Raw genomic sequence first — 19229 nt, forward strand, 5'->3', positions numbered from 1 at the left:
GTGGGTGCAGGTTTTGGAATTCCTGCAGTGACAGGGAAATTTATATTTCCCTCCCCACCCCTATCCAATTTTCAAAAAGACTCTTTCCTCCACGACTACCTAGTCAACTCGACGCCCTCCAAAAACCCACCCTCCCCTCACGGCACCTTACCCTGCCACCACAGGAATTGCAAAACCTGCACCCACATCTTCCCTCTCACATCCTTCCAAGGCTCCAATGAGCCTTCCACATCCATCAAATGTCCGTGTGCACTTCCACACATGTCGTTTATTGCATCTGTTGCTTGGGATGTGGTCTCCTCTACATTGGGGCCAACAGACACATTCTCGGAGAGCGCTTCAGAGAACATTTCCAGGGAACCCGCAACATTCAACTCCAACGCCCCATGACCAAAAACATTAATTACCACGTCCCCCGACTCTCTCAAGGACATGCAGTTCCTGGGTCTCCTCCACCGCCATTCCCTCACCACCAGACGCCAGATCTTCCACCTCGGGACCCTCAACCCCAGGGCATCAACGTGGTCTTCACCAGTTTCCTCATCTCTCCACGGTCACCTTATCCAAGTTGCAACTTTCTAACTTGCCACCATCCTACTGACCTGTCCCACTTGTCTATCTTCCTTTCCACCTATCCGCTCCACCCTCTTCTCCGACCTATCACCTTTAACCCCATCTCTATCCACCTCTTGCACTCTCAGCTAAATCCTTCCCAGACCCAGTCCTCCCGTTTATCGCTCCACCCACGAGGCTCCCACCTTTTTTCCTGATGAAGGGCGTTTGCCGAAACGTTAGTTTTTTCTGCAACTCGGATGCTGCCTGACCTGCTGTGCTTCTTCAGCACCACTCTATTCTTGATTCTGATTTCCAGCACCTGCAGTACGCACTTCCGTCCATCTGATTCCCCTGTCCATTGATCTTGAATAGGCCGTTGCTGAAGTTCCAGCATCATTTCCCTGCTCTTATATTCCCACCTGCTATCAAGAACAGAAAGTATTTCCAACCCATCGAGATCACATGATACCTTGTCCAATCACCTTCAAACATTCGTGAATGTCTACTCCAATTTCTCTTTTATTACTTTAAACCACTCAGTATTCACACTTTACTCATTGTGCGTCCTCAAATTCATTATCACCCACTTCACTGGATTGAATTCCTTTCAGCACATTTTCTTGCCAATTGTTTCCCTGCAGTCTATGGCTTTCTTCCTAATGGTTAACGACATGACTAATTATTACCTGATTTGCAAACAGCTAAATGATGGCCACGACAAATAATTAAAAATCGTTGACCTATATGAGTAAACAATAGAACTCATAGAAGCCATGGTTCATAAGCTTGCAGAGGACAGCAGAATTGGAGACTGTAAAGAAGGTGATCTAAGATTCCAGAAGGATCTTAATCCATTGCGTCTTTGGGTTGAAAAATGTCACATGAAGTTCAATCTGGATAAATGGAGGTATTGCATTTTGCTACATCAAATAAGAGTAGGGCTTATACAATTAATGATCGGGCGTCGCATCGTGCTATGGAACACACAGGCCAGGAATGCAAGTACATAATTAATTTTAGTTTGCTTCATATATAGACAGAATGGTTAAAAAATGTCATCTCGCCTTCGTTGCTCAGTCCTTTGAGCGTAGGGGTTGGTACGTTATGTTGAAGTAGAATAGGACATTGGGTGATGCGTCTTCTGGAACACTGTGTCCAGTTCTTGCCGCCCAGTAAAAGCAAGGAAATTATTCAGCTGGAGTAGGTTTAGAACAGGTATACCTGCGTATGGCTAGTGGGGAAGGTTTGTGTTATAACGAAAGGTTGGATAGGCTGAGAATATTTTCTCTCTAGCACTGGAGGTTGAAAGGCGACGTGATAGAAATGTAAAAATTATTGAGAGTTCGGCTCGAGTTAACTGTAACTGTCTTTTCTCCAAGGAGGGGGGACTTCAATACGAGAGGGAAAATGTTTAAATTGAAATGAGGGATTTAAAATTAGACATGAGAGGCTTTTTTAACAGAGGATGGTTTATGTGTGCAATTCACTTCCTGAGGCAGTGATGAATGAAAGTACATTTGCAATATTTACAGGCTATTTGGATCGATAAATGAATTGGAAAGTATCAGTGGGATTAACAAAAGCTATTCATTCATGCCTAGTACATAATTTATTGCCCAGAGGGAAGATCAGAATCAACCACGATATTATGGATCTGGAGTCACATACCAGCCAGACACAGACGACAAGCAACATGAATTCGACTGGGACAACACTACCATTATAGGGCAAGCCAAACAGAGAACAGCCAGGGAATTCCTAGAGGCATGGCACTCATCCACAGACTCTATCAACAAACACATCGACCTGGACCCAATATACCGGCCACTCCAGCGGACAGCTCGAACTGACAACCGGAAGCAGCAGAGACAGGCCACTACAAATGCCGGAGGAAACAGCACAGAAGCGCTTCACAGGAGGCTCCCAAGCACTGAGGATGTCACCTAGACAGAGGACGAAACGTTTGCAAGACAAATTCCCAGGTCGGCGAACAAAACCACAACAACGAGCACCCGAGCTACAAATCTTCTCCCAAACTTTGAGTTTCCTTCCCTATGAGGCATTAGTGAATCAGATTTACAACAACTGATTCAACATCATCATTAGACTCCAGGAATTTATTGAAATAAAATTCCAGCATCTGCCTTGCCAGGGTTTGAACCCGTGTCCACAGAATTATATCTGTACATTCATATTAACAATGCAGTAATAATATCACAAAGGCATTGTTAACCCTCAGCAGTTGCAAGAGCCATCAGATGCGACTCGTCTAGTTTGGCATTATGTTCAGTATGAGCTGGTAGGACAGAAAGGCCTGTTTTCATGCTGTGTGTGTCTATGACTTTGACGCTATGAAACTGGCAGCTGGTTGGGATTAACAACAGCATTGACAGTTTAATTGATCTCCTTCTGGGATATGTAATCTTGTTGGTTACTGTGGAGGTTCTTCTGCTCATTGAGCCCTTCCCACACACGGGACTGTTGAATAGCCTGTCCCCAGTTTGACTGAGTAGTTGAGATTCCACTTCAGCAGGTAATTGAATCCGGCATTGCGCTGGTTTCTCTGTGATATCGTTGTCTTTGTATCTACCCAGGATGAACGATTGGTTCAAATCATGTCCATGCAGACGCAAGTACCGTTGTCCATGTTGTGAATGTGTTTTTATTCTTCCTGATATATCCACAGGGTGTGGATGTCGCTGGTCAGGATAGCATTTGTTGTTCTTCCTGATTCGCTGCTGCCTCTCTGCACAAAAGATATGGATTCGATCCCAGTGTCGTGTGACTGTGTTCAGTTTGCACATTCTCTTCTTGCTTGTGTGAGTTTCCTCCCACAGTCTGAAGGTGTGTAGGTTACTGGGATCAGCCATGGGAAATGAAGGGACTGAACAGGTATGGAGTGTGGGTCTGAAAAGGATGTGCTTCAGAGGGATAGTGTCCCACACGGTCGTCATTCTCGGATTAAGGGTCAGCTATTTGCTTCAGGTCCTGGAGACACAAGTAGGCAGGATTGGGTAAAGATGGTAGCATCCCCTATATAAGTGACATGCATGAATGGGATTGCAAGAAATTAAAGTCATGTTCTCTGTTCCTGAGGTCAGGCTTCCATTCCAGGTTTTATTCATCAAACTTTAACATTACCAGTTCCGTGTGTGAGTCCCCAGGGATGAGTAGTTTATTATATAACCACAACACCACCTTCTCCTGGTTGCAGTATTTATTGGGAACAAGAAGCTGATTCTGAGCTGATGCGAACAAAAGCAGATGCCAATGTCAAAACCACTGATCCAAATAGGAAAATGAAATTTCGAACCTTGCCACCCTAAAGTTAAAGTCTCCACACTCTTTGGATGCGCCAATCGGCTGTCTCAGCAACATGTGCTGTTTATAGTCATAATATTATAAATGGGGGCAAGTATTCCCTTCCGCCCCGCTTTTGAGCAGGAGCTGTCCCAACCTCGGAAATACATGCGCCTCTCTCCTGTCATTCCATCCCAGTTTCCAATTGGATCTTCGTGCATGCTTCATACAGTTTCTCTGATTCCGGTTCTGGAACTAGGATTATGTGTGATTTCATGCAGCAATTGGTCCTGCCTTCTGTGGGCAAAGTGATGAAGTAGCCGAAGTTCATATGTAATGATATTGAAGCATACGTTTCAACAATATTCTGCAATCTCCCAAGAGTTTGGAGAGTTTCATTAATCCCATTCTCCTGTACGCTCATTCATGGAATCTCCACAGTCTCTGGGGACGCTAAAGTTAAAGATTCGGTTCATTCTGCTTTCCCACATGCCTGTCGCTATGTCCTGATATTGTACATTCTTCCTGACATTTCCTCTGCTACCATACAGGTTGCAGTTTGCAAGCGTGCTATGTGGAATGCTGTAACCGTTTAGTAGTTCGAATTTTATGTTGCGATTGCAGCGACCTCGGCTAGAATCCACATCATGGCAGTCAGTTCTCTCATAGTTTTACTTTTGGTGAAACACGGTCAGAAATTAATCGTTTTTACAAGATAATATTCTCCGAGGTGATGATCGGTTTTCCATCGAATTTTGTTCTCTGATATTTCTACGTTTCATGTATCAGGATTTTAACCCAAAAGTTCTCGAAGATGTCTCTCCCTCGCACTCTCCCTAACTCTCTTTTCCGTCTCGCGTCCCATTTGACTGAGGCATTGCACAATCTAACATACACTTTCACGTTGATCCCATCCAGTCTGTGCCGTTGCATTCACTGTTGCCCCAATCTCTTCATTGGCACCTTCAAATCATTCGATCCGTTGGGATAGCTTGGCTGTGACATCAATTCACTTTTAGCAGCTTTTACTGACATGGACAAGAGATTATTGGAGTGTGAGGCTCAATAAAAGGGCATAAGGAATAATTGGGGAAAAGAGACTCTATTGGAAAAGATCCCCCGTGAGGGATTTCTGCGATAGCCTAGTGGTATTATCGCTGGATTGTTAACACATCAAAGCCAGGTAATATTCTGGGGAGAAGGGTTGGATTCTCACCACGCCACGAAAATGATAGTTTGTGAATGCAATAAATGCCTAGAATTAAGAATACGTTGTATGAAAAACCCATGCGTTTCACTGACGTCCTTGAGGGAAGGAAACTACCGTCCTTATCTGGTCTGGCGTCCACGTGACTCCAAACTGGAAGGCAATAAATGCTGCAGCGCCACCCCCGATGCTGTTACAGAATAGAAATATGTTCATTCGGCTCATTGCTAGAATTGTCCAGGGATGAGTCGCACTGGGAGAGTTGCAGGAGAGATTCACTCGGATAGTGTCGTAACTGAAATTGTGCATTGAAAAATACCTTGATTGTTTGCTAAGTCTCCGATCTGTTAGAATGACCATGTGAGCTTCACTTCTTTCATATGTAAAGTGCAAAGCTTTTTTATTTTAAAGTTTCATTCTCAGGTGATGTTTAACAACTGATGTCTGCCCCCCTGTGCTGCTGTCTGTTCCATAATATTTAGACTGATTCTAATTTATAAAAATGAGTTACCAGAGACTTACATGGAGTCATGCAGTTTTTGAGCAACGTACAATGTAACTCTGTAAGTACAAATTCACCCCACAGACGTGTGTGTGTGTGTGTGTGTGTGTGCGCGCGCGCACGCGTGCGCACTCGTGTAGGAGGGTCTTTGTTTGTAGATAGGGCAATAGGATCACCTGTACTGTGACATGAACCCAATGACCATGGGTACCAGTCTGCGGCGGCACTTTTAGCTGCTGCCTGTTCCAAAGACCGCCTTGTAGGGTTGTCACCCGAAGATCCGAGTTCGAATGTCCTGGATCACTGAAGTGCTCTCCAACTGGGAAGGTGACACCTGTCTGTTGATTGATGTGCAGCACCGATTCCGTTGTTGTAGCCTCTGCTCAGCTTCACCAATGTACCATGTCTTAAGGCATTCTTGCCTGTAGAGTGTTGGTTTTTGTTTAGATGAGCGTCAGTCTAAACATTATGGCATGGACGCAGCACACAGGGACTAGCACCTTCAACATATTATCTGTGCTGACACTAATTGGTAAAGTCCACCTGAGAATGTAACTGTGAAAAGAAAGTTTTTCGATTTACATAAGAAAGAAATGAACCTAACATAGTCATTCTAACAAATGGAAGACTTAACAAGCAATCAAGGTATTTTTCCAATGTATAATTTCAGTGACATTACACTGTAACCGTTCGCTATACATTCTGTACCTTACCACTGTGTACTCCACAACCACCTGATGAAGGAGCAGCTCTCCAAACGCTATTGCTTCCATTAAACTTGTTGGACTGGTGTTGTGCGATTTTTAACTTTGTATTAGAATGCGGATCTCACAATTAAAATAGAGACGAAGAAGCATTTATTCTCTCAGACAGTTCCGTATCAGTGGACTTTCTTGGAGCAGAAGGCTGTTGAGGAAGTGTCATTAGGTGTAATGAGGCTGAGATCGGTAGATCTTCAAACAGCAAAGACATCAAGCATTATGGCAAAAGGCAAGAAAGTGCAGTTCAAGGTTAACAGATCAGATATGAAACCATTCAATAGTGGAACAGACTTCGTGGTCTGAATGGTGAGTATTTGTTCCTAAAATTGTTGGCCTTAATAAGAAGCTGCAAAACAGACCTGAGTAAAACGTGCCAAATTTATAAAAAAGCGTGGTCCCCTGGAGCACTGAACCGAGGTGAAATGTACAAAGAACAGCACACAAAGGGCAGACAATATTGGGTAATTGATCCGAAGTGATCAGTATACCAAGTTAAACAGGAAAACCGATATTCAATATCTACATTGAACCTGGCTCCACGAGGCATGTAGTTAACTTTCACAAACCACTATTCCCCTTCCGTTTTCCTGACGCCCCCTCCGTTCTTGTTTTAAACTGATTGAACGTCAGGCAATTGCCAATGACATTGCTGATTTGGAACTGTAGCATATAGAACATAGAACATGAGAGTGCAGTACAGGCCCTTCGGCCATCGATGTTGCGCAGCCATGTCAAACTAATCTGAAGCCCATCCCATTACAAAATTCCATGTACGTCCATATGCCTCTCCAATGACGACTTAAATGCACTTAATCTTGGCGAATCGACCACCGTTACAGGCAAAGCATTTCATGTCCTAACTACTCTCTGAGTAAAGAAACTACCTCTGACATCTGTCTTAAACCTTTCTCCCCTCACTTTAAAGTTGTGACCCTCGTGTTTGCCGTCCCCAAACTTGGAAAAAAACTCTCCCTGTCCACCCTATCTAAACCTCTGATTATCTTGTATGTCTCTATTAAGTCATCTCTCAGTCATCTCTCCAACGAGGACAGCCTCAAGGCCCTCAGTCTTCCCTCATAATACATTCCTTCCATACCAGGCAACAGGCTAGAAAATCCCCTCTGCACTCTTTCCAAAGCGACAACATCCTTCTTATAATGCGGGACCAGAACTGTTGACAATACTTCAAATGTGGCCGTACCAGATCTTTGTACAGCTGCAGCATAACCTTCTGATTCCAGAACTCAATCCCTCTATTAGTAAAGGCCAAAACACTGTTTTCCTTCTTAACAACCCTGTCAATCTGAGTGGCAACTTTCAGGGATGTGTGTACATGGACACCGAGATCTCTCTGCTCATCTGCACTCCCAAGAATCTTACCATTAGCCCAGTACTTTGCATTCCGATTACTCCGTCCAAAGTGTATCACCTCACACTTGTCCACATTAAACTCAATTTGCCACCTCTCAGCCCAGCTCTGCATCCTATCTATGTCTCTCTGCAACCTACTACATCCTTCGTCACGATCCACAACTCCACCGACCATAGCGTTGCCCGCAAAGTTACTAACCCACCCTTCTAAGCCCTCATCCAGGTCATTTATAAAAATGACGAATAGCCCTGGACCCAACATCGACCCTTGCGGAATGCCGCTAGTAACTGGACACCAAGATGAACATGTTGCATCAACTACAACACACTGTTTTCTTTGAGCGAGCCAATTACTGATTCAAACTGCTATGTCTCCCACAATCCCATTCCTCCACATTTTGTATAACAGCCTACTGTGGGAATCTTATCGAACACCTTGCTGAAATCCATATACAGAACATCAACCTGCTTACTCTCATCTACCTGTTTGGTCACTTTGTCAAAAAACTCATAAGATTCGTTAGGCACGACCTTTACAAAACCATGCTGACTGTCCCTGACCAGATTATTCTTTTCTAGATGATTATAAATCCTATCTCTTATAATCTTTTCCAACGCTTTACCAACAACTGAAGTGAGACTCACTGGTCTGTAATTACCAGGGTTGTCTCTAAAACCCTTCTTGAACAAGGGAACCACATTTGCAATCCACCAGTCCTCAGGCACTATTCCTGTAGATAATGATGATTTCTGGATCAATGGCACTGGCTCGGCAATCTCTTCCTTTGCTTCCCAGAGGATTCTAGGATAGATCCCATCTGGCCCAGAGGACTTGTCAATTTTTACACTCTACAGTATTTCTAATACCTCTTCCCTGTGAACCTCAATCTCTTCGAGTCGAGATGCAAGTATCTCTGTATCTTCCTCGCCAACATTTTCATTTTATATAGTGAACACTGTCGAAAAATATTTATTTAGTGTTTCCCATGTCTCCTCTGACTCCACACACAACTTTCCACTATTATTCTTGATTGGCCCTAATATAACTCTCGTCATTCTTTTCTTCCTGACATACCAATGGAAAGCCTTAGGGCTAACCCTGATCCTATCCGCCAACAACTTCTCATGTCTCCTCCTGGCTCTCATGTCTCCTCCTGGCTCTTCTGAGCTCTCTTATTAGGTCATGCAGGGAAACGATTCCTTCTGATGCACAACATCATTCTGCTTCAAAATATCAGGCAGTATTTCATATTGATTACTGTAAACGTTAACCTTTAACAAGTCATGACAGTGAAATCACTGAATCCTCATCACTATACTACCAGGGTAGATTTCTGTTAAAATCACCCTGGACACCAAGAAATTCGCCATTCTATTCTCCCATCCTTCTGTGCGTGATCCCCTCGGCCCAATTCCGGTCTTGTTGTTGGTTTACAATACTGAGGCTATCCCATCATCTTTGCATTTCAGTTTCTAAAGGATGAGACCTTCTCTCTGAGCTGGCAATGTGCTTGCTCAGTGGTGATAAAACTGTCCTTGTAAACTAGAAAAGTGCTTGAAATAGGCGATTCCTGTTTTTCATTCCAAGAACTTGAGGCAAACCGTTTGGCAGGACAGGAAATAGCGGGCGTGAGCAGTGATCAAGTTTGGCAGCAAGAACGAGGTGAGGCAGTATAAACTACAGAGTAATGGGGAAACAATGGGCAAAGAACACTGGGACGGGAGGGGCTGAATGCTTCCTTTCTTTGCTGTAACCAGACATTGGTGTTGATCTCTGAAACGGGACAACATCAGACCAGTCGATGAAATCTTACTTTCTCCTTGTTTTCTCCCGAGGCCTGTGTCACACTTGGGGAAATGTGTCTGCGTGCTTCAGTCTATGGGTAAAAATGGGGTTCAGTTCCCATCTCAATCTTTAATCCCACTTATTGCGTTTTACGAGATTAAAACGTACCAGAGAAATTAGTATTCAGGTGAAACGTCAGAGTTCACAAGGTTACAGACCAAGTGCTGGGAAATGAGATGAAGGGACCCATTTCTGTGCTGTAAACACTCGATAATTCAATCGTTTTTGAGGGGAAACATATCTGCAGTGACATAATTCCAAAAACGGAGTTATGAAGAAACGGTGCAACTGCTTCTGCCCTCATCCCTGGTGGTCTAGTGGTTAGTATTCAGAGCTTTAACTGAGTGCCCTGGGTTTCATGACCGTTCAGGAAATCAGGACTTCTTGTTCCTGATGCAGAGAGCGCAGCTCTACCAGGAATCTGTTCCATGCCTTAGATCAGTCAATACCCCAGCTCATCAAAGAAGGGAAAAGTGCCTTCCCTCTCTCTGCATAGTCAGACAGTTAATCCTTCATTCTCCTCTGATTCCACTTTCCAAAGAATTTCAAAATAATGTCAAAACTGAGTCTCAGCTATTTCTTTTCTGTGCTTTTCATCCATCGGAGCTGCAGCGACTAAGTGCTTTGGTTTCTGAAAACGAAACGTACCCATGAGCAATGTATTGGGATATTCCAGGATTGCCTTCTCTGACAACAGTGGGACATGACTGGTGTTGTCTATGATATGGAAGTGCCAGTGTTTGACTTGAGTAGACAAAGTTAAAAATTACACAATATTAGGGCAGAGTCCAGCAGGTTTATTTGGAAGCACTAGCTTTAGGAGAGCCGCTCCTTCATCAGGTGGGTGTTTTTCTGCAGAAACTTCGTGTGTGTGTCAACATGCGCGATCTTTTGGAAGATCATTTGGACTTTAACCGATCCGTTCGTGGTGTCGAAGGTAACCATGACTTGGAGGTGTTGGTGTTGGACTGGGGTGGATACATTTAATAATCACACAAAGCCATTTTAGATTCCAACAGTTGACAAACACCTGATGACGAAGCAGTGCATGGAACACTGGTGCTTCCAAATAACTCTGTTCGATACAATCTGGTGCTGTGTGATTTTTACTCTGATAGCTCTTGGTAATGTTTAACTGATCGAAGACAGTGAAAGAACTTTCATTCGTGGAGATGAAAATTTCAAATATTATCCACAACAGCATAACAAAGGTCATTAGGTTGGATTTGTGATGAATCTCCACAATGCGCTTGTGCAAAGTAAAAGTCGAACTTACAACTGCCTGATCCGGAGCCAGCTCTTCGAATGGTTGCACCAATGGCCAGATGCACAGCCGAGATTTTACACGCTGCAGAGCTCTGGTGTTAACAAGGACATGAGCAATAACAGTAACAGTCAGAAGGTGAACAAAGAACAAAGATAATCACCATCATGATTCACTTCAATTTGGCCTCAAAACAACGAGCATTCACAATCTGATCAGCCAATCAATGAGGTCACTGCCGATCTTAGAAATTGCAACTGACTTTGATGCGTTTTCACCATAATTTGAGGTAAACTCCAGCCTAATCATAACATCGCATATTCCCATTAATTTTTATAATTAGATATCGTTAATGACCTGTCCGAATTTGCAGGAAATGAGTGAAAACGTCCTTCCGATGATGTAATCCAGCGCAGAGTCGGCCAGAAATGAAAAGACAAAGACATGAAACATCACTCCCATTTCTCTCTGTACCAATGCGTTTTCCTGAGTTGAATATTTGCAGGACTTGTCTTTACTATCTAAAGAATTAATTATTTTCCCGGGAAAGATTCTTCATAAATCAATTAACATATGAGGTGTCGAAACATATTTTACTTTCGATTAAAATAGTTGAATATCCTTTCCCCCAGCCTAATATCCCAATGCTCCCTCCTCTTCCATGTAAATACAAGCTTCTCCACGTGATGTTGGAGCTCCCAACATGACGTTACAATGCTCCTTGCTGCTCCATGTCAATAGAAGCTGCTTTACTTGAAGTTGGACCTCCCAGTTTGATGTCCCAATGCTCCCTGTTCCATGTCATTACCAGTGGTGCAGTTGAGTTTAGACCTACCACTCTGATGTCCCAATGCTCCCAGCTGTTACATGTCACTAAAAGCTGGTCCTTGTGTGGTTGGAGCTCCCAGTCTGATGTCCCAATGCTCCTTGCTCCATGTTAGTAGAAGTGGTGCAGCTCAGGCTAGACCTACCACTCTGATGTCCCAATGCTCCCAGCTGCTATATGTCATTAAACGCTGATCCTTGTGAGGTTGGAGCTCCCAGTCTGATGTCCCAATGTTCCCTCCTCCATATCAATAGAAGCAGTCTAGTTGAGGTTGGATGTATCACTCTGATGTCCCAATGCTCCCTGCTGCTACATGTCATTAAAAGCTGCTCCAGGTGAGAGTGGAACTCCCAGACGGATCTCGCAAAGCTCCTTGCTCCATGTCAACTGAAGCTGCTCCAAATATGGTTAGATCTTGCATTCGGATGTTCCAATGCTCCCTGCTGCTCCATGTCAACTGAAGCTGCTCCAGGAGTGGTTGGAACTCCCAGACTGATGTCACAACGCTCTCTGGTCCACGTCAAAAGACGCTGCTCCAAATGAAGTGGGAGATCCCATCCCTGGCAGCTCACATACTTCTATACCATCATAGAAATACTGCCCACTGAACATCCCCACCACTGGACCAATGGTGGAATAACCACATCATGAGAACCGAATATTATTTTTCGTCACCACCAAATCATTATTTCCAAAAGTCATTCTTTCTTAAACCTTATTTCGCATGTGCATACTGCAGTCCATCCGAAGTAAGATAATGGTGCTAATTGATGTATGCTTAATAAAAATTACATCCTATTTTTCATGTTGATTAACTGCGAGTTAACAAGAACAATGTTTGTATTCAAAACACACTTTTATTCCAGGTGAGAGAATGTAGTTTGCATTATTTAAAATGAACTTGTTCACTGCGTAAAATGATCAAAAAGATTTCAATTTCAAAACAACATTGGTAACGTTGTCATCCATCTTGAAATGTGGTGTCTTCTTCTTTCAACCAGACGGGTATTATATCAAAAAGTCTATTACTGATATGCGTATAGACACTTTAAATCGCAAGGATTGTGAAGGTTTGTAACTCAGGTTGAGGTTTAAGGTGTAGGTTTGCTCGCTGAGCTGTAGGTATGATATCCAGACGTTTCATTACCTGGCTAGGTAACACCATCAGTGGCGACCTCCATGTGAAGGGAAGCTGTTGTCTCTTGCTTTCTATTTATATCTTTCTCCTGGATGGGGTTCCTGCGGTTTGTGGTGATGTCATTTCCGGTTTGTTTTCTGCGGGGTTGATAGATGGCATGTAGATCTATGTGCTTGTTTATGGCGTTGTGGTTGGAGTGCCAGGCCTTTGGGAATTTTCTGGCATGTCTTTGCTTAGACTGTCCCAGGATCAAGGTGTTTCCCAAGTCGAATCGGACTACCAAGAATCCATAAACCAGGAGGCCCCCCTCAGACCCATAGTCTCATTACCCGGAACACCAACTTACAGACGGGCCAAAGGACTACACGCAAGACTGAATGCCTCATAGAAGAGTCACAGCACTCCATCCACTCCACCCAGGAGTTCCGAAAAATCATCAAAAACACCAAAATAGAGGAAGAAGAAGCAACGATCTCATTCGACATAACAGCCCTGTTCACCTTCATCAACATCGACCTGGCAAAGGAAACATTTACCACACTTTTAGAAGAGACCATCACAGACGCACCAACAACCATCAATCACATTACCAACGAAAACATCATGAAGCTAGTGGACCTGTGCCTCACCACCCACTTCACTTTCAACAACATATCTACAAACAAACCAACAGCACACCCATGAGATCTCCGCTATCAGGATTCATAGCAGAGGCGGTTATGCAAAGACTAGAACAAACAGCCCTACCAACAATCAAACCAAAAATCTGGGTCCGCTACGTAGATGACACCTTTGTCATCACAAAACAAAACAAGATAGAAGAGATATTTGACATCATCAACAACACCTTCACAGGCATAAAGTTCACCAAGGAGGAAGAAACCGACAACAAACTCGCATTCCTGAACGTCACAGTCGAAAGAAAGGACAACGGAGAACTACAAACCTATGTATACAGAAAACCAACAAACACTGACCAAATACTTAACTACACCAGCAACCATCCCAACACACACAAACGAAGCTGTATCAGAACACTATTCCAACGAGCCACCACACACTGCAGCACAGACGAACTTCGGAAAACAGAGGAGAACCACCAATTCAACGTATTCGAGAAGAACAGATACTCAAAAATACAGTTCGCAGATTCCTCAAGAACAAACCACGACAAGCAGACCAAACACAGCCAGAACCCCTAACCACCTTACCATACATCGAAGAAGTTTCAGAAATTACAGCCAGACTATTCAGACCCCTCGGAATCCTAGTAGTACACAAACCCACCAACACTCTCAAACAAAAACCAACTTAAAAGACCCAGTACAACCCAAGGACAAAACCAACGTCATCTACAAAGTTCCATGCAATGACTGCCACCAACACTATGTAAGACAAACAGGAAGAAAGTTAGCCACCAGGATATACGAACACCAGCTAGCCACAAAAAGCCACAACCTTCTCTCCTTCGTAGCCCTACATACGGATTAAAAATACCACTATTTCGACTGGGACAACACATCTATCCTGGAACAGGCTAAGCAAAGACATGCCAGAGAATTCCTAGAGGCCTGGCACGTCAACCACAATGCCATAAACAAACACTTAGATCTAGATGCCATCTATCAACCCCTCAGAAAACGAACAGGAAATGACATCACCACAAACCCCAGGAACCCCATCGAGGAGAAAAATATAAATAGAAAGCAGGAGACAACAGCTTTGCTTCAATTGGAGGTCGCCACTGATGATGATGTTACCTAGCCAAGTAATGAAACGTCTGGATATCAAAGTTACAGCTTAGTGAGCAACCCTACACCCTATATTTTAAATCATTTTTCATGTTTATGTTGCATGAATCTTACGGTTATTGATCCACACTTTAGTTTCACTCCCTATAGGTAACATGCTGATTTCTCCAGTTGTTCATAGTTCAATGTGAAGCATCCAGTGTGTGCATAACGAGAAGGAGCTTGCTTCCCACATCTTGTGTTTATCTGTGCCTTATTTCCAGCATTTATCAATGGCAAGAGCAAGGGGCGAGGGCGAGACCAATGTGTAAGTCTCTCCGTGCGCATGCACGGCACCCACAGCGGCAATTCTCCACTGTGCATTTACACACAGTTCTCTGTGCCCCTAAACCCACACCCTGCCCCTTTGAAATATCTCCATTATTTTGTGCTGTCTCGCTGTGCTCTTCTCACCAGGATGAATTACTTCTACTCAACTCCCTCCAGATTTCATCTGAGAAAACATTCATTAAGATCCCTTTGCATAAACATGCACTTTGCAGCTCTCGGTATTTGATTTTCCTGGATGTCTTTCATACGAAAAAACGTTCACAGCAGCTTGTAATGAAAAAGAAAATCGCGTTTCGTTTCATTATCCCAAAGCAACCTCCATTTCATTGCAGTTTCGTCAAACGGCACAAACTATTCCTTGCGATTTTGTAATAGCGACAAAGCATATAAACTGACCGTTGGAGCTCCAGTTTTAATGCAACAGTTGAAAACAGCACCATTGAAAGCCGTTAATGACAGCGACGAGAGTGGGATTCGAACCCACGCGTGCAGAGCACAATGGCTTAGCAGTCCACCGCCTTAACCTCTCGGCCACCTCGTCACAGACGCTCGAAAAGCTATGACCTTATGAATAATTGAATTTCGTAAATTATGCAGAGCAGCAGATGTTTCTCCCTGGTGTTGGTGAAATGAGAAACAACACAGTCCAAGACGATGGTCTGACCCCTGGGTTGTGGGGCAAGTGCACTCCCACTGTCACACTGTGCACACATTGTTCTGAACAAAAATGAGGAAATGACTATGTAACAAGGTCAGTTGAATTCTGTGAAATTTGAAGTCAACGGAATGAAGAACCCGAGACAGCAGGAGGTGTTCTTTCAATAAAGAGTTGGATAGAGCTCTTAACGACAGTGGAATCAAGGGTTATGAGGATAAGGCAGGAACAGGATACAGATTGAGGATGTTCAGCCATGATCATAATGAATGGTGGTGCTGGCTCGAAGGGCAGAATGGCCTACTCCTGCACCTGCTGTCTATTGTTTATTCAACTGCCTGTCAGGAATTGTTTTCCAGACTGGAGGAGAGTGCATAGTGCTCAATGTCATTAGTCCGAAGACCTAACTTCCGCTCAGATGTTTTTGACACGCACTTGTGTACAGAACAGACAATTTCAAAATCCAAAATATGGCTAAACTGACAATTGAACTCAACAATGCAAAAACCTTGATGTGTATCATTTTCCTGGGCCGTGTGACACCAAGTCACTGTATGATCACAGGAACACAGTGAGCAAGTGTCAGAAGAAAAATGAGTGCAGCGCCAGAGCGCATGATGGGAGCAGCAGGTGACACACGGGGAAGTGCATTTCCCACAACAGGAACACTTCCCAAACAGCGGAATGCGGTGGAAGAATTCAGAGGGAGTTTACACTATGAAATTTGATGCCAGAGACACAATGAAGAACTGTCATTGAGTCTGTTCAAGATGAAGATTTTAAGATTTCTACAGATGCAAAACAAAATAAAAAGCTCATGAGTTAATGAAGGCAAAAGATGAAATTGTACATTTCATCAATCTACCCATCTTTACAATGAGTAACTCACCACTTTCCTCACTCGGGGACAGAACCACTGGTGAAGATGATCATATAATCCCCGTTTACTAGCCATGGAATCAGAGAAACTCGGTTTCCCAAACGTTAAAGTAAAACCAGGAATGTGGAGGTAAGCATTAATGTGTTGCTCCTGTGCTGAAGGTGACCAGTGCACGGTATCTCTGTTCCAGTATAGTGAGCTGTGCTGTGCCGAAGTTTTAATTTTGAGCCTCACATGGAGCAGCTTTAATTTGTCCTCGTGTTGAGGGGTACGGACAGAAGGTGATATTGAGCAAAGCCAAGTTTATGAGAAAATACCCGTGTTTGTGGATTGAGAAACTACCTCTTCTGGATAATGATTCCTTGATCAACAAAGATACTGCAAGTATCTAAAACGTGAAGAAACATATGTGGAGAGAGATCCGAAGGTGATTTTTCACCAGATGGATAACGTTTCCCATGTGCACTGCTTTAAATTCTGGGAAAATAGATGTTGAACTGATTTCATGTTACACAGTTTGTTACAAACTCACAAAGGTTGTTGCAATAATAAAAAAAGAAATCACATAGGACCGTTTGAATATTGTATTGAACTGAATTTTGGTGTGAGCATATTTTATCTTAACTGGCGTGCTGCAGAGAAGTACAGAGGGATAACAATACAAAAGGACCCATTCTCCTTGGTGGATTTCTTGGGTGGAGTTAAGAATGTACGAAATGTACATAACATCATGTGAATGTGGTCAAATCTTTAAAGTAGGTGTTGCATCTCCAAGTGACGATTCAATTCCTAGTCATTAGGATATAACTTCTGTATGCAGTTATTTTAGGACATCAGCTCCATTTACCGAGTTTCACCTTGAATAATACGCCACACCTTACCAATCCATGAACTTGTTATACTCAGTCTTATTCAGTTGTACGTGTTCATGAAATATCTTTGTGTCTCAAGTCAACAAATTCGAAATTGTTACGCAACCATACTGACTTTCACTCAATGGTAAATTCTCTCCTTGTTCGTTTGTTCGTGTACCTTTTAAACCACTCTGAAGTCAGCTTCTACGTTTTACTTCTGTAAAGTCGTTCACGATTTAAATAACTCTATTGAGTGGAAGAAACTCTCATCCAAACTTTTCTTAATCATTCCCTAATGGTTTTCAAGCTCAAACGACAGTTATTGCTTCACTCGAAAGAGGGACTTTCCCCGATTTACTCATTCAAACCTCGTGTTATGTGAAAATCTCATTTGTTGACATCAAACTTGCGTGTTTTTGCTCCAGCATTTCCAAATCTCGTGTATAAACTCCGTCATTCTTTCTATCATCCCGATGAAACCGGTTGTGTCTTTTCTGATATTCTTATGTCTTAGTAAACAACGTCACTTGGCTTTCTAATATCTTGCTATCCAGGAAACAGCGTCTGTGCCCTTTCTCACTTCTTTACATGCTTTTGGTGGAGAATGAGGATAAGGATTACACACAATGCTTCCACTGAGTGTGACCTAAAGATTTTACAGTTACACTATGAACTCTTTGCTTTTTCAATACGACGTCTCTATTTATAAACTCCAATAAGGTTAATTACTATCTATCCAGTTCATGAACATCGTCTCCATGGAGACGAAAATTATCTATCACTTCCTTTATTCTTCCACGGAATGTCTGAAAGGTTTGTAAGGCCAACATCTCCATATCCCCGTGTCCGGAGTCAGTCTCAGCTATTTCTAAAGGTGACTGAAGTTCAAATACTTCATAGTGTGTCTCCCGTCATTCCAGTGCAGACTGGTTCTGGACAGTAAATGCCATCACCAAAGGCCACCGTGGATCTGAAATCAACAGTTTTCATATAGTAATAGTCGTACCTATTGGGTATCGTATGTCCATGTTCTTATTCAATTTGTTCATCATTTCTTCGGTCCATATACTGAATTCTACTGAATGATTAATTTGTGAATGGATACATTCCCTTCACCACTCATTCGAAGCTCCATGGAACATTAAAAGATTTTACTCATACGCATCCAGACGACAGTCCTGCCATTATTGGGATGAATCAGTGAACATTCCCCATGTATCCTGGAAGGCAAGGATTTCCTTTTCCATTTTAGGAGATCATTACAGCACTGAATCCCATGTGTGCGTTCATTATAACCGAAACAGTTGCAGCAAGACTTTAAAACTAAGATTTTGCTAAGATCTACTTGCATTGGTTGTCCCAAAAATTACATTCCATATTATGGTATGTTTGTGAATGAAAGCACTTTCTGATTCTTGAGCAATTATATTTCAGTTTTGTCAAAAATTATCATTCGCCGTTCTCTCTTTGCCTTTCATTTTCCCGTTTTATATCCCGTATTTAATCTGATTATCTTAAGTTTTCAATAATTTCAATCAATCTCGCTCCTGATTACCAATCCGAGAGAATGCCACAATTTTGTCAATTTAAATGCAGTGCAGCTGTAGGGCGCGGTGACCAAGTGGAAAGGCATTGGTCACGTGAACCAAATAAAAGGAGCCGGCTGGTGGATCTGGCCATTCCATCGTAGTCATATTTAAAACATTTAATATAATCTTTAGCCAAATCATATTTGGCAGAAAACAAGAAAACAAAAACGAAAAAATGGCTGATGTTGAAAATCAAACAAAAACAGACGTTGCTGGAATATTTCAGGATGTCTGGCAGCATCTGTGGAGAGATGGACCCAATGGATGTGAAACGTTAACTGTGATTCATCTGCACAGATGCTGCCAGCCCACCTGTGATTTTACAGCAATTTCTGTTTTTGTTTCAGATTGGCAGATTTTGTCGCAGTCCATGAGAACAGTGCTCATTAGAATCAAACAG

General features: G+C 42.9%; 1 non-coding gene across 1 annotated transcript; it reads right to left on the bottom strand.

Annotated features, from left to right (window-relative positions):
• Positions 1–15310: 15310 nt before the first annotated feature.
• On the bottom strand, positions 15311–15392 carry trnas-gcu (transfer RNA serine (anticodon GCU)). The gene has a single exon. It is a non-coding gene; the product is annotated as a tRNA-Ser (tRNA).
• Between the last annotated feature and the right edge of the window lie 3837 nt (positions 15393–19229).

This window comes from Chiloscyllium punctatum, chromosome 31, assembly GCF_047496795.1.
Source record: "Chiloscyllium punctatum isolate Juve2018m chromosome 31, sChiPun1.3, whole genome shotgun sequence".
Classification (NCBI taxonomy): Eukaryota; Metazoa; Chordata; class Chondrichthyes; order Orectolobiformes; family Hemiscylliidae; genus Chiloscyllium; species Chiloscyllium punctatum.